Raw genomic sequence first — 13,275 nt, forward strand, 5'->3', positions numbered from 1 at the left:
GACACAAATTGATGCAGAGTGGTAGGTAGACGATGCTGAGTGAACTCAGCATAAGAACAAGCCAAGTGAACTTAGTGCACAAAGGGCAACTTGACACAAGAGTATGCTAAGTGAGCTCGGTAGCAAGGAATATCGAGTGAGCTCTGTAGCCACTACAAAGTGGTGCTCTGCAAAAGAGGATGTCGAGTGAGCTTAGTAACAACTATAGAGAGGGAACTCAGTCTAAGACTAGACCAAGTGAGTAGAATGACAAAATAACATTAAAAAGTAGAGAGCCGAAGGATGAAAATTTCAATAATGAACTTATCAAATGCAAACTTTTATGCAATGAAGAATAGAAGAAGAACAATAGATTTTAGTATGTCTACTTGCTTGCTTTCTTTTTATTCAAATATGATAAAATTATTACAAAAATCTGGGAGCATTCAACTTCAACCAAAAAACCCTAAAATATTCAAACTGATAAAACTTAAGACTTAAAAATTATAGCTCTAATGGCTACATACAACAATGCTTGGAGCAATCACTGCTTCATAGGTCAAATCAATGATAACTTACAGAATGACAAGAGGAAACACATGCAACTACAGACATGAAAACAAACTTCATTCTATCTTCTGAACTCTGATGACTCTATTTACTGATCAATTTCCTTCTTTTCTCTGTGCTCTTATACTTCTCTGTTCTTCTCTTCTATAACTCTCTAATCTCATTGAATGAATCTAAAACATTCCTTTTTGTCCCTGTTCAAAATTTTTCCCCCTTTTTTCAAATTTTGAACTCACCTACTGAGCATTAAATTTTTTTGACTATTCTGCTAGCTATCATGGTGGTAGGTGGATATTTGGCTCTAGGGGAAAACCTACTACATTCAATATTTCAACAATCATGAGGTGCTTGGATTGGGTTCTCCACCTTTGGTGATTTAATAATAAACATAAGAGCATCCTGATCATTGTATTGTTGGGGAATTTTGTGGAATTCTTGTTGGTCTTCATTATCATCAATATTTTTATTTTGTGATATGGTATACTCAAACCATTAACTCCACACATATGGCTTTCACTTTTTCTTATCAAATTGATGCCTCATTGTGCTCTGCCATGAGTTTGATCAATGCCTTGTATCAATGGACATGTGTTGGGCCATAATGAACTTTATAAAACTAATAGAACCCACAAGTTAGTTGTAATCTTGCAAATCAACATCATAACCCCAATTCATCGACAATGATCTATAGATGCTTAAAATCGTCCCTAAAGACTATATTAATTTATTAATATTGCCCATGCTATTGTAATTATTATTAATTAATTAATTATATTAGTCACATTCTTCCATTTATTTAATTAAATTAATTAATTAAATAAGTTCAATCTCCTAAGTATTTAAATTTAATTTAAATACTCCTAGCCCTAATGTGTTAAATTAATTTAACACATGATCCTCCATGTTTCCCCTTTTAAAATAAATTTTATTTATTTAAATCTTCATATCCCATTAATTCTTCTAAACCTATGATTAAATTATATCCTATTTAATTTAATCTTAAGCCTAGCCTTAAGCCTAGCCTACACCCATCATTTTCATCCTCTTAAGCCTACTTCTTCTCCAATCCCACTTAATCATCCTGATTTCTTTTCTAATCCCCCTCATGAGCCTAAGTGTGTGCTCACACATGTGTGAGAAGGCATGCCTACACACTCCCCTTTGCATTCTTGTCTCCCACTCTTCTTCTCAAGTTTTCTCACACATGTGTGAGCAAACTTTGAATTTTTGACTACTTGCATGGCTTGCATGTCACCTTATGTGGCACCTACATGGATGCCACCTCAACAAGCCCTCCCTCAAGCCTATAAATAGAGGCCTTGTCTCAAGCATTTGCATTTTCCATTATTGCATTGTTATCATGTTGGTTTGAGATTTGAATTTTTAGTTGAGCTGGCATGCTAGTTTGAGTTTTCATAGTAGCTTTCATAGTGATTTTTAGATGTATACTAGCCATTTGGTAGCTGGTTTAGCTTCTCATTTGCATTATTAGTCTAGTTTGCTTGCATTTTCTCATCTCCATTTCATTTGCATCTTAGTTTAACTTGCATATTAGTGTAGTTTCTCTTTATTGCATTTCATATCATCATCATTGAATGCCTTCAAGTATGGCTTTCTCCATAGCCATTTCTTGAGGTGTTCTTCATTTCATTACAGCTTAGGTTCATATTTCATCATTACTCACATTTACACATCCACTCAAGAGATTAACTACATTGTTGTGTTTGGGAGAGCACACCAAACATACCCCCCATCCTAACACACCAACAAGGCTTCTCATGGATGCCTTTGTTGAGTTGTAGAGGTGGCTGGAAGATTTGGTTTGTTGGTTGCTTAGAGTTGCAAAAATCAAGCAAGCATTAGTTAGTTAATGTTCTTTCATTTTGATGAGTCTTGGATGCATATTTGGAGTTTTTAACTAATGTTTGTTTGTTGATTTGTGCTCCCAATAGTTCACTTCTTCTAGCACACATGATCATTTGTACATCTTCTATAAGCTTCATTTGTATTATCCTAATAAAGTTTTGAATTTGGGCCTCTTTGATTATAATATGAGATTTGCAATGGAAGATCTCTTAGTCAAATTGGAAACTTAGATAAATAATAAGAATTAAAGAGACATGTCTCTATGGATAAATGCCTCATAATATTCCATTTATATGCATTGAGGAGGTAACTTGAAAGATGCAAAAATTAAAAATAAGTGCTATTACAAGTTATAGTAGATATATACATTGAAATCCTTAACAAAATAAAAGAGTTAAGGAAGTGTGTTCATGAAGGAAATAAATTATATGAGAAATGTGCCTTGGCACATGAATACATGCACACCTTCACCAAACATATCAAGAGTAAAGAAGATGAATTGAAAAGTGTGATCAGTGAGCTGAAAAATGCAGATGCTCAAGTTATTGAATTTGAGCAAAGGATAAGTAAGATCCATGATGAGAGAAGAATGTTGGAGGTCAACAAGGAGAAGACATTATAGAGATTCTCTCTATTAAGAGAGAATTTATCCTTAAAGATAGACATAGTGTAGAAGAAGTTTGGTTATTATTTTAAGGCAAAGATATCTCATGAGCACTTTACTTATCCATACTTTCAAGCCAAAGAATTAGCATCTTATGGACTATGCACACTTATCATAGTTTCAGATTCAGTAAAAGATGCATGGAATACATGTCTAATAAGTTTGAAGATTAATTTTGTTGATTGTATTGCATTTTTACCAAATTGATTGGCACAATAAAGGTAGACTCAAAATTTTGACTTGTATATAGTTTTTGACTCACCTTTGTAATTGATGTCAAAGGGGCAGTGTAATGTATGGAAAATTGTATATGCAGAGATATAAAGTAGAGTACAAACTAAGAGGGAGTATTTATAAGTGATGGGGGACACAACCCAAGCACAGAATGGACACAATAGGAAAGGAAAATTTTTATTAACTATGAAAATATGCTAGTACACTTAGTGCAAAGAAAAAGACTCCAAAACATGCCCTATGGGCTTACAATAGCATAAATCTAGAGATAATTTCTTCTCCTAGTACCTTCTCTCAAACTCCACTCCGAACTGCCTTTTACAATGCCAGAAATGTCCTTAAATAGACCCCAAAGGATTAAGGATTAGGAATACATTCTAGAAAGTGCTAGTTGGCATCCACCGACCAAATAGAAGGCTCCAAAAGTCACGTTAGAAGTCGACGCAAAACTAGAAGAATCCAAAAATGGTAACCGAACTTTTGAGAGGCATAACTTTTGAACCATAGCTCTGATTGACGAACCGTTTACATTTTTGGAAAGCTCTCAAAGTGCTCTATAGCCTTATGGACCAGCTTTGCTCATTCCTCATTTTTTGGCCCTATACAAGGTCATTTAATGCCCTGAACTTGACCTTGAAGCATTCTTATGAGGTCTCCAGAAATTGAAAAACTACGATAACTTTCAAATTGTGCAGCCTTTTGACCTGATTCTTTTTTTGGAATATTCTAAATTACAATTTTAATCCTCCCTCCAATTTACACCTTCTAATATATTATAATTATGGCTCAATTACATAGTCCTATTTTTTTGGCATTTACACATATCCCAAGGTGCTCAAATACTCTAACCTAGAACACTGATAGTGAACTATGAGAGTTGGAACCTTTATTTGACCCAAATGGGTATTTAGAAATGAAAACACATGAAACAGAAACTAAGTCTAAGTACATTTTTTTGGGTGACATAGGATTGCCCTTATACCTCTAGATGCTCCTGCATCAATAAGATGGTTTATAATAGAAATGATCCACATTTTGAAAATATTGTATGGTTATGTGAATAACTTCAGAATTTTGAATTTGATGATTTTGGGACTTAGCCAATTTTTCCATATGTTTTCATCAATGCCAAAGGGGGAGATTTTTGGTAACTTGGCTAATAGGTGAGTATGGAAACATATTTGTTCAAACTTATTTTTAATAGTTAAATCCTTTGATGAGCTTGCACAAATATATTTTTGACACTACTCATACAACATTCAATGACCAATCAATATGTTGGACTTGTGCAACCTTAAGCAAAAACAAGGTGGTCCCTTTATCCCATTCTGATGCAGAGCCACACCTTGGAAAACTCAGGAGGAATCAGTCACTCAACTGAGTTGCTTCAAGGGGCATCTACAACCTTCAGGATCACACACTAAAATCAGATTCAAAATAAAACTTTGAAAAATAAATCCCCCAAAATTTCTTCTTGCTGCCTCCGGATAGACCTGTACTCAGACATGAATAACTTTCGAACCAAAAAATATTTACTCAATCCAACCATTGAGATTTTGTGTAACTAGGTTTCAAACAACATATAAAAATTTGAGAGAAATCCAACGGTTCAAACTTGAGATATTGACCCCGCATCAGAGTACATTTTTCTGCAAAACATTGCTTCTTGCTATCTCTAGATAGACCTGTGAATAGACATGTATAACTTTTGAACCAGATCAAAACTCTTCAATCGCTCTAGTGAAGATGGGCGTAATTAGGCCTATAATAACATATCCAAAGCTCATGAAAATTCAATGGTGCATTTGGAAGATATTACCCATGCACTGAGACTAATTTTCTGCAAACATACCTAATTCGACCCAAAACTAAAACTTTTTAATCTTCTGCAAACTATCAACTTGTTTCCAGTGAGAACATAAGAAAAATCTGTTCAGAACTCAGACCATCGAAAACTTGCACAAAGACAAAATAAAGAAACATTCCATATCTCTCCAAATTCGATTCATGTCTTACATAGCCGAATGGCTCACCCTTAAAATTGACTTTCTTTTTCCTATTAAAGGATGTGAAACGTTTTCTTCTTATTTTAGAAAAGAAGAATGTCTTCTATCCAAAAAAAGGATAAGAATCTGAAATGTTTTTTCTACCAATATTAGACAATCATTTTCTAAGTCAGGAATATTCCAAAAACTGCCTACTACCTATTATTGGATTCTAAAAATCATTAAACACTCCACCTACGAAATAAAAAAAAAAATTCTAATTTAAGATCCACACACCTGGTCCTAGGTGGCTATATCTGGAGAGCTTATTGAATTGCTACTCTAGATATGCCACCACATGTAGGACGTTATTACAAACTTCAAAAACTAAAAGCATTTAAAACATAATATTAAATTCCCTATTACATTTTCAACAATGTTGCCTCCTATAGCATTTCTCTTCTCTGCCACTGCAACACATTCTTGCAAAGGTGGAGAAGGTTTCATTCAAGATACCCATGTCAAATCCTAGAAAAGGAAAATATTGATATGTTTATGAGTAATATTGTTCCTAGACTACATTTTTACCTTAGGATAAAAAATTTAACATATTTTACACCTTGATAGAAGTTTATTTTCACATAGAGGATGTCTTGTTCAAAAAAGGGATACTTACCCTCAACAAAGATAAACCCAATGTAAATAAAAAAAAAAGATAAGGATAAGAACAACTATTGTGATAAGAACAAGCACATTGTTAATGATGGTGTGGTTGATACTTCTAAGCCTAAGGAGCCTATCTTTAATTTTTCAAGTGGAATTCAAGCTATGACACTTCAAGAGGCTTCTTCAAATGACACCAAAAAATATAATGATTCCAAGGGTAAACCTTCATGGGATCATATCCTAAATATAATTTTACACCTGTAGGAAACTTGTATGATGTGATTCTCAAGACCTTACTCGTAAACAAGATAATCACTTTTCTTAACAATTCTATACCTTATGAGCCAAAGATCAAGCCTAAATGTTGGAATGATAATCACTATTGCAACTACCATAGGAATAAAGGACACAAAACCAATAGTTGCATGAAACCCAAGTGTTAGCATGAATGATGATGATATTCCTTTTGGAGTATCCTAAGAATTAGAGAGATGGTTAGCATGATTGACATGTTGCATTCATGGCTATGTTTTTCATTGATGTCAACATAGTATTAATTCTATAAAGACTAGTAGAATAGTAGATAGAGAATGAGGTTGTATGAACTATGTATTGATGATGAGGTCAAGTGTAGTTGAGGATATGTTTTAAATTATGTCTTGATGAAGTGGACAAGTGAATGTACAAAGAGTCAAACACATGCAAGAGTTATTCAAGAATTACAAAGGATAGTGTGCAAACAAAGTACCTAAGAAGTAGTTTTTGATGATTGGATTTTGTCTCTTAATAGAGATAGAATCATGATGAGTGAAGTTAGATAGCAATAGTAGATATCCTAATGATGATGTCAGCAAGTGTGCAAGGTTAGAGGTTGTACATGTGAGAATTTGTGAAGACTGTGATCTGACAGTGTTTTGTAATTATGCAAAGATGTAATGAATTGTAATATCTTAATGATATTAATGAGGTCATATTATAATTAACTGAGGAAGCCTCAAGACTGACTCAAAGAATTATTTTGAGGATATTATATAAAGGAAGGTTATTTTCCTTTTTTGTGAAGTGTGTGTACTTGAGTGAAAGAAGTGTGAATTCTATTGTATGTGAGCAAGTGATATTGAAAGTTGGTAAATGTGTGTAAGTGATCCAAGGGATTATTGGATGTAAAGTTGGTGATCTGGTATTGAGATTAGAAGAGGATTGGTCTAGTCAAGAGGAAAAAGGAGTTAAATTTATTTCATTTCTATTATTATATAAGGAATAATACAAAGATCAATTGGACATTGAGTTCAGTGATCTTTCCCTTGAAGTTATTTGGTAGTGGGTCATTCTTCCTTCTACAACTTTGAATAATGTTGGCACAACTCATGGTAGGGTTGGAATCTCCTAACAAGGATTCAAAGTCTCCTAAGAGGGACTAATATGTATTGAATGTATTTCATTGGCTCCTAATAGAGTCCATCCTCTTACAAGGAATTTTTATATTAGTACATCATTTTGTGGGTACCATCCCCACCAGGATTTTCCCTCTAATCGAGGGTTTCCCTAGTTAACACATTTGGTGTTATTGTGTATGTGTATCTTCTTGTGGTTTTTGGTTATATTTTTCACATGGTTAAGGATTAATAAGATTGATAAATGTTTTAATATTTTGATAACTAATTCACCTGCCCCCCCCCCTCAATTATCTTGGTGGACTTTACTTTCTAACATCATGACCACCTTGGTGCAGATGGATTAATGACTCATACTAATTATAAGACTAATAGTGAGTCTTTCCCTAAGTATGAATGAGAGGAAACCTCCAAACCAAAGAATGGAGATGCTAATATCAACTACACATATACCAACACAAACAATGTGATCAATATGCTTGAACCAATAGAGGAAAGTGTCAACATGATCCAATTGAAAGGAAAGAGCACCAACTATCACTCAAACATCTATGGGTGACCTAGAGTGATCCTTAGAGGTAGAGATCATGCATCCTCGTATGCACATTCATGTGAGATTGAAAATGAAGAAAAACCTTTGATTATTCTTAGAGGAGTTAATTTTCCTTCCTTTGAGAGTTTAAATATGGTCACTAGGATTCAACAACACCTAATCATGCTTATGGGTCCTAGCTTCTGTCAACAATCTAAGCCTAAACAAATCACATCCAAGCAAGCTACATCTGAACAAGTGTCCACCTCAAGTAAGTCAAGTTACAACTTAGTATACCAATTATAAAGAACACTCATGTAGATATCAATATTTGAGTTGTTGAAATTATTTCCCACTCATAAGAAAACCCTAGAGAATGATCTGCACATGGCTAGCATTCCTCATAATATTGATATAGACCAGTTCTAGACTATGGTAAATCACATTATTGCACCTCACTACCTTTCATTTTATTAACAAGATGATAGATCACTGAGCCATCCACATAGTCTTTCCTTGCACATAGAATTCCTAATCCATAAAACCCATGTTAGACATCTCTTGATAGATGGAGATATAGGGATAAATATCTATACATTTAATGTACTTAAATAGCTAGGATTTTTAGAGCACATTATTGATCCTAGGAAGAATATTGATATCAAGGCTTATGATGAAGGAGAGAGATCTTCTAGAGGATTGGTTGTTCTACCTATTTGTGTGGGTCCAATAGAAAAGGGTGTTATCTTCCAAGTACTTGATGTGGGACCACTTGCATAAAATATCTTACTAGGGAGACCATGGATTCATGACATGCAAGTTGTGTCATCTAATTATCATTAGTATATCAAGTTCTATTAGAATGGCACTGAGGTATCTATTCCTAGGGATAATATCTTATCAATCAATGTTGTCACTACTAAAACATTTGTGCCTCAAAATAGAGCTATAGAGGATATTAACAATAGGAACTCACTTGTTGAATGTGAGAAAAACTTATAATGTTGAGCATAGGAGTGGCCATAGAATATAGATCAGACTCTATTACTACACTTCCCTCTTCTCCGCACTCAATTGGACAACCTTTAGAATAGATGAAATCTTCTTCTTTAGCTATGAAATTTTATGGTACCTTTGTCCAATCCTTTGTACCACTAGAAGATGAGAATGAGGAAATAACAATTAGAAATTATATCTATCATGGAGAAGAGGAAGAAATTAGCGAAACTCATATCTCATCTAAAATATCTCCCAAGAAATATGAAATGGCTATGAATTTATTCATAAGAAGGGTTACCTTGGTCATGGTCCTTTGAGTGTTAAAAATAATTCTCTCCCTAAGCTCCTAATTCATCTTAATGGATGCAAGTCTAGAGATACTATTGGTTTACATTTTACAACATTGATGATACACCTAGTTTTGATGAAGTGTATAGTGATTCTAATGTATGAGCATTGATTCAATGGAAAAGTGTGATGTGCCCCAACCAAGTTCACAAAGTGAAAATGTGCAAGGGAAAGGCTATGTTCCCGAAACCCACAAACAACAACTATCCATTCTACAACTCTGACACCATCACAATGGCTATGGTGGAATTATTTCACTTATCCCAAGTGGTTTTAGACCCCCAACCCAATCCTAGCACTCAAATCCTTCAATATTAGCTAGTAGGCCTAATTGCCCCAAACTAGGTCTACATCGAGAAAGATTTGACATTTTCTCCAAAATTTTCCAAAGAACTCAAAACAAATAGGTTTTTAGATACCCATTTTGGCCTTTTCAACATATGTGAAACTTAGTATAGGTTGTTTTGGACCAACAACCAGATCCCCAAACTTGGCATCCTTTTCAAGCATAAAATAGGGTGGTTTTAAAAAGAAAGTATATTCTTCCCATAAATCCAAAGCTTTAGGCTTTCAATAGTCCTCCAAAGTGATCCAAATAAAAGGAAAATCAAATCAATTTGACTCCCCAACCTCTATAAATAAGAAACCCCCAATTTGGCCTCTTACAAACCCTCAAATCTAGGGCTTTCTCAATGTGGAACCTCCCAAGAAAATATCAGCCAACTTAAGGTTTATTCACCATGTAAAAGGTATATGTAGATGAAATCTACCATAAAATACCCCTCTCCAATGGATAGATCTCCAACTGCTACACTCTAGGCATGCATTTCATACACCTACAACCACCAAAAACCCATTCGAAGCCTCCATTCATGCAAACTCATACCCAATAATTTTTAGAATGATTATTTACATTAGAATATACATTCATTCCATGGGAATCAAATTCTTACATCCATGGAATGACCAAATGCTTCCAAAGTGCACAAAACTAGCACAAATTGTTGCAAAAGTTGCTTGAAATCAGCACTTTTGGTAAAATGAAAACATATTGTCTTAATGAACTAGAAATGGTTTAGATATCATCTAAATAGGTTCAAAACATCAAAAAAACAATTAGAGACCAATCCAAACAAAAGATTTAATGCTAAATGACAAAAAATGGAGTTTTTATTGCATTCCAACTGCCAAATTCATACAATGCTGATGGAATCCATACAATGCCTTCAATTTGATGATCATATACCTCTACCAATCTGTATAGGATGAAATAAAACTTCCCCAACCATATTCCATTGTTTGGAATACATAACTAAGGTTGAAACACTCAAATACTAGTTTTCCCTCCTAATTCAAAATATAGCCATTAAGACTTTAAATTTGAATTTAAAACCTTATTAAAATGTTTTAACTCATAATTTATTGGTGTCTACCACTTAGGACTTATTCTAATACCCCCCCACCCAAGACCTATTTGATCCCTCTAAACAATCTAGATCTCTTGTTGGCACTATTGGCCACTCTTACATCATTTTTATGCCTAAATCCTTTATCAAAATCTTTAGGACTTTTCAAGTTAACATTAAATTGTTCATTACATTTAGCCATTATAGCCTTCAATACATTCCAATCCACTTTCAAGGATACCATAGATCATTTTATTTTTTTTGCATCCAAGGTGTTCCTAGATGTTTGCCTAGGTGCTCCTACACCAAGCATCCTAGGTGTAAGATCAATCTTGCATCACCCAAAAATATTTTTTTCTTAGTCTTTTTTATGTTAATAAGGACTAGTAGATATGGTGGTTACTATTTATGAGAACTTTCTATTTTTAGTAAGTTTCTTATATGAGATTAGAATGTTCTCATTTTCTACAAGAAGGTTCATTTTGGAATTATAAGCCTACCATAAAAATCTCATTGCTCTAGCTTAAGTATCAAAGAGGTTATTATGGTTTCTTGATGGAAAATTTTGCAAAAAAATCTTTAGGCTTGACAAAAATAGCCAATCAGAGAAATGGTTCAAGAGTTATGGCCTTCAGAAGTTGCCAAAATTTCAAAAATAATTTGTCAAAGATGTATTTAGGTGACTCTATATGTATTGTTAGGGTCTATCGGACCTAGGTATTAAGTTTGAGCATCTATAACCTTCATGGGTGGCATAAAATTGCCTATTTAAGAAAGGCTTGAATATTTTCTAGGACAACTCTGAGTGGTAGTACACAGCTTAGTCTTATAAAAAATTGTAATGAAGGCACCCATGTGGGTTAGCATAGTGTACTTGTAAATTTTGTAATTCCACATTTGTGGCACAAATAAGAAGTCCATATTTTGTTCTCATATTTTTTGTTGTTTCTTTGTTTCTAGTATGGTTTATGGTATTAAGGGGAGAACCCTTCATCAAGTGGTATCAAAGATAGAGTTCTTAAGTGTGTGGACAAATCACTGACTGTGAGGCAGTTTGCACCAAGATCATGGTTTGGGCTAAGTGTATAGACAGATTGTCAATTGAGAGGCAGTTTGTATTAGGGTTTCAATGGAAGCATGAAAATGCCTTCATTAAGAGAGCATAGTGGAAGAGTTTTTACATGTTACACTTGAGGTTTTTCGAGCCCTCCAAAGACAAATGCAAGCATTGGAAGAACAAATGCATAGAGGAATAAATCTTCCCATAAGAGATAAAAGTGAGGATGAGGATGAAGTAGAAGAAAATGCTGAACTAGAGGCAGTTCTAAACCCAAAAGAAAAGAGGCTTTTTAGGGCCATCTCCAAGATTGAAAAAATACCTAAGTTTGAAGTTCCCATATTTTTAGGAAATCTTAACCTAGAGGAGCTGATTGATTAGATCAATGAACTAGAGGAGTAGTTTGAGTATGAAGATATTGAGTATCCTAATAAGGTCAAGTTTGCAAAGTAAAGATTGAACGAACATGCAAAGATCTGATGGGAGGAGGTTTAGTTGAAGCAAAATAGAAAGGGAAATGATAAAATCACTAGATTTAAATAGATGATAGCTAAACTAAAGTGACAATTCATTCCTATGGATTATGAGCTTGATTTTTTGAAGAAAATGTAAGGGTTAAAGCAAGTAGGAAAATATTTTTAAGAGTATACCAAAGAGTTCTATAAAGTTCTCATTAGAACTAGCCATACAGAAGTTGATAAGGAGAAAGTGGTCCATTATCTTAATGGGTTAAGGCCAAGTATTCAGGATGAGTTGAGTCTGGTTTGAATGAATAGTATTAAGGAGGCATACCATTTTGCCCTAAGAGTTGAAGAAAGACTAAACAAGAAGTTTGACAACAAGAATAACATAATAGGTTGTGGTGGAAGATCTAGTGGAGGATCTTATAGTGGCCATAATGATGATTAGAAGAAAAAGGATGAGGTTAGAAGTAGTATTTAGAACTAGAGGGGAAACAATTCCATTCATTTCCATGATTAGAACAATGGAGATCAGAGAGGAAGGGGTAAAATCTCTTTAAGAGTATACCAAAGAGTTCTATCATGTTCTCATTAGAACTAGCCATGTAGAAGCTAATAAGGAGAAAGTGGCCCATTATCTTAATGGGTTAAGGCCAAGTATTCAGGATGAGTTGAGTCTAGTTTGAATGAATAGTATTAAGAAGCCATACCAATTTTTCCTAAGAGTTGAAGAAAGATTGAACAAGAGGTTTGACAACAAGAATAGCATAATAGGTTGCAGTGGAAGATCTAGTGGAGGATCTTATAGTGGCCATAATGATGATTATAAGAACAAGGATGAGGTTGGAATTATTAGTTTGAACCAAAGGGGAAACAATTCCAATCATTTCCATGATCAAAACAATAGAGATCAGAGAGGAAGGGGTAGAGGACAAGGATTTGGAAGAGGAGGCTTCTGTGGGAAATGTTTTCACTGTGGAGAAGGGCATAAAACTTTTGAATGTTCTGAGTGCCAAGGAAGGATAGATCAAAGAATAGAAGGCTAGGCCAAAGTTGCACATGTCGATGAAGATGTCAAATCATCACATTCTAAAGATGGTGAAAGAGGAGAAGT

This window comes from Cupressus sempervirens, chromosome 6 (genome assembly GCF_028749045.1).
Source record: "Cupressus sempervirens isolate cs-2001-9-10 chromosome 6, ASM2874904v1, whole genome shotgun sequence".
In the NCBI taxonomy this organism is placed as follows: Eukaryota; Viridiplantae; Streptophyta; class Pinopsida; order Cupressales; family Cupressaceae; genus Cupressus; species Cupressus sempervirens.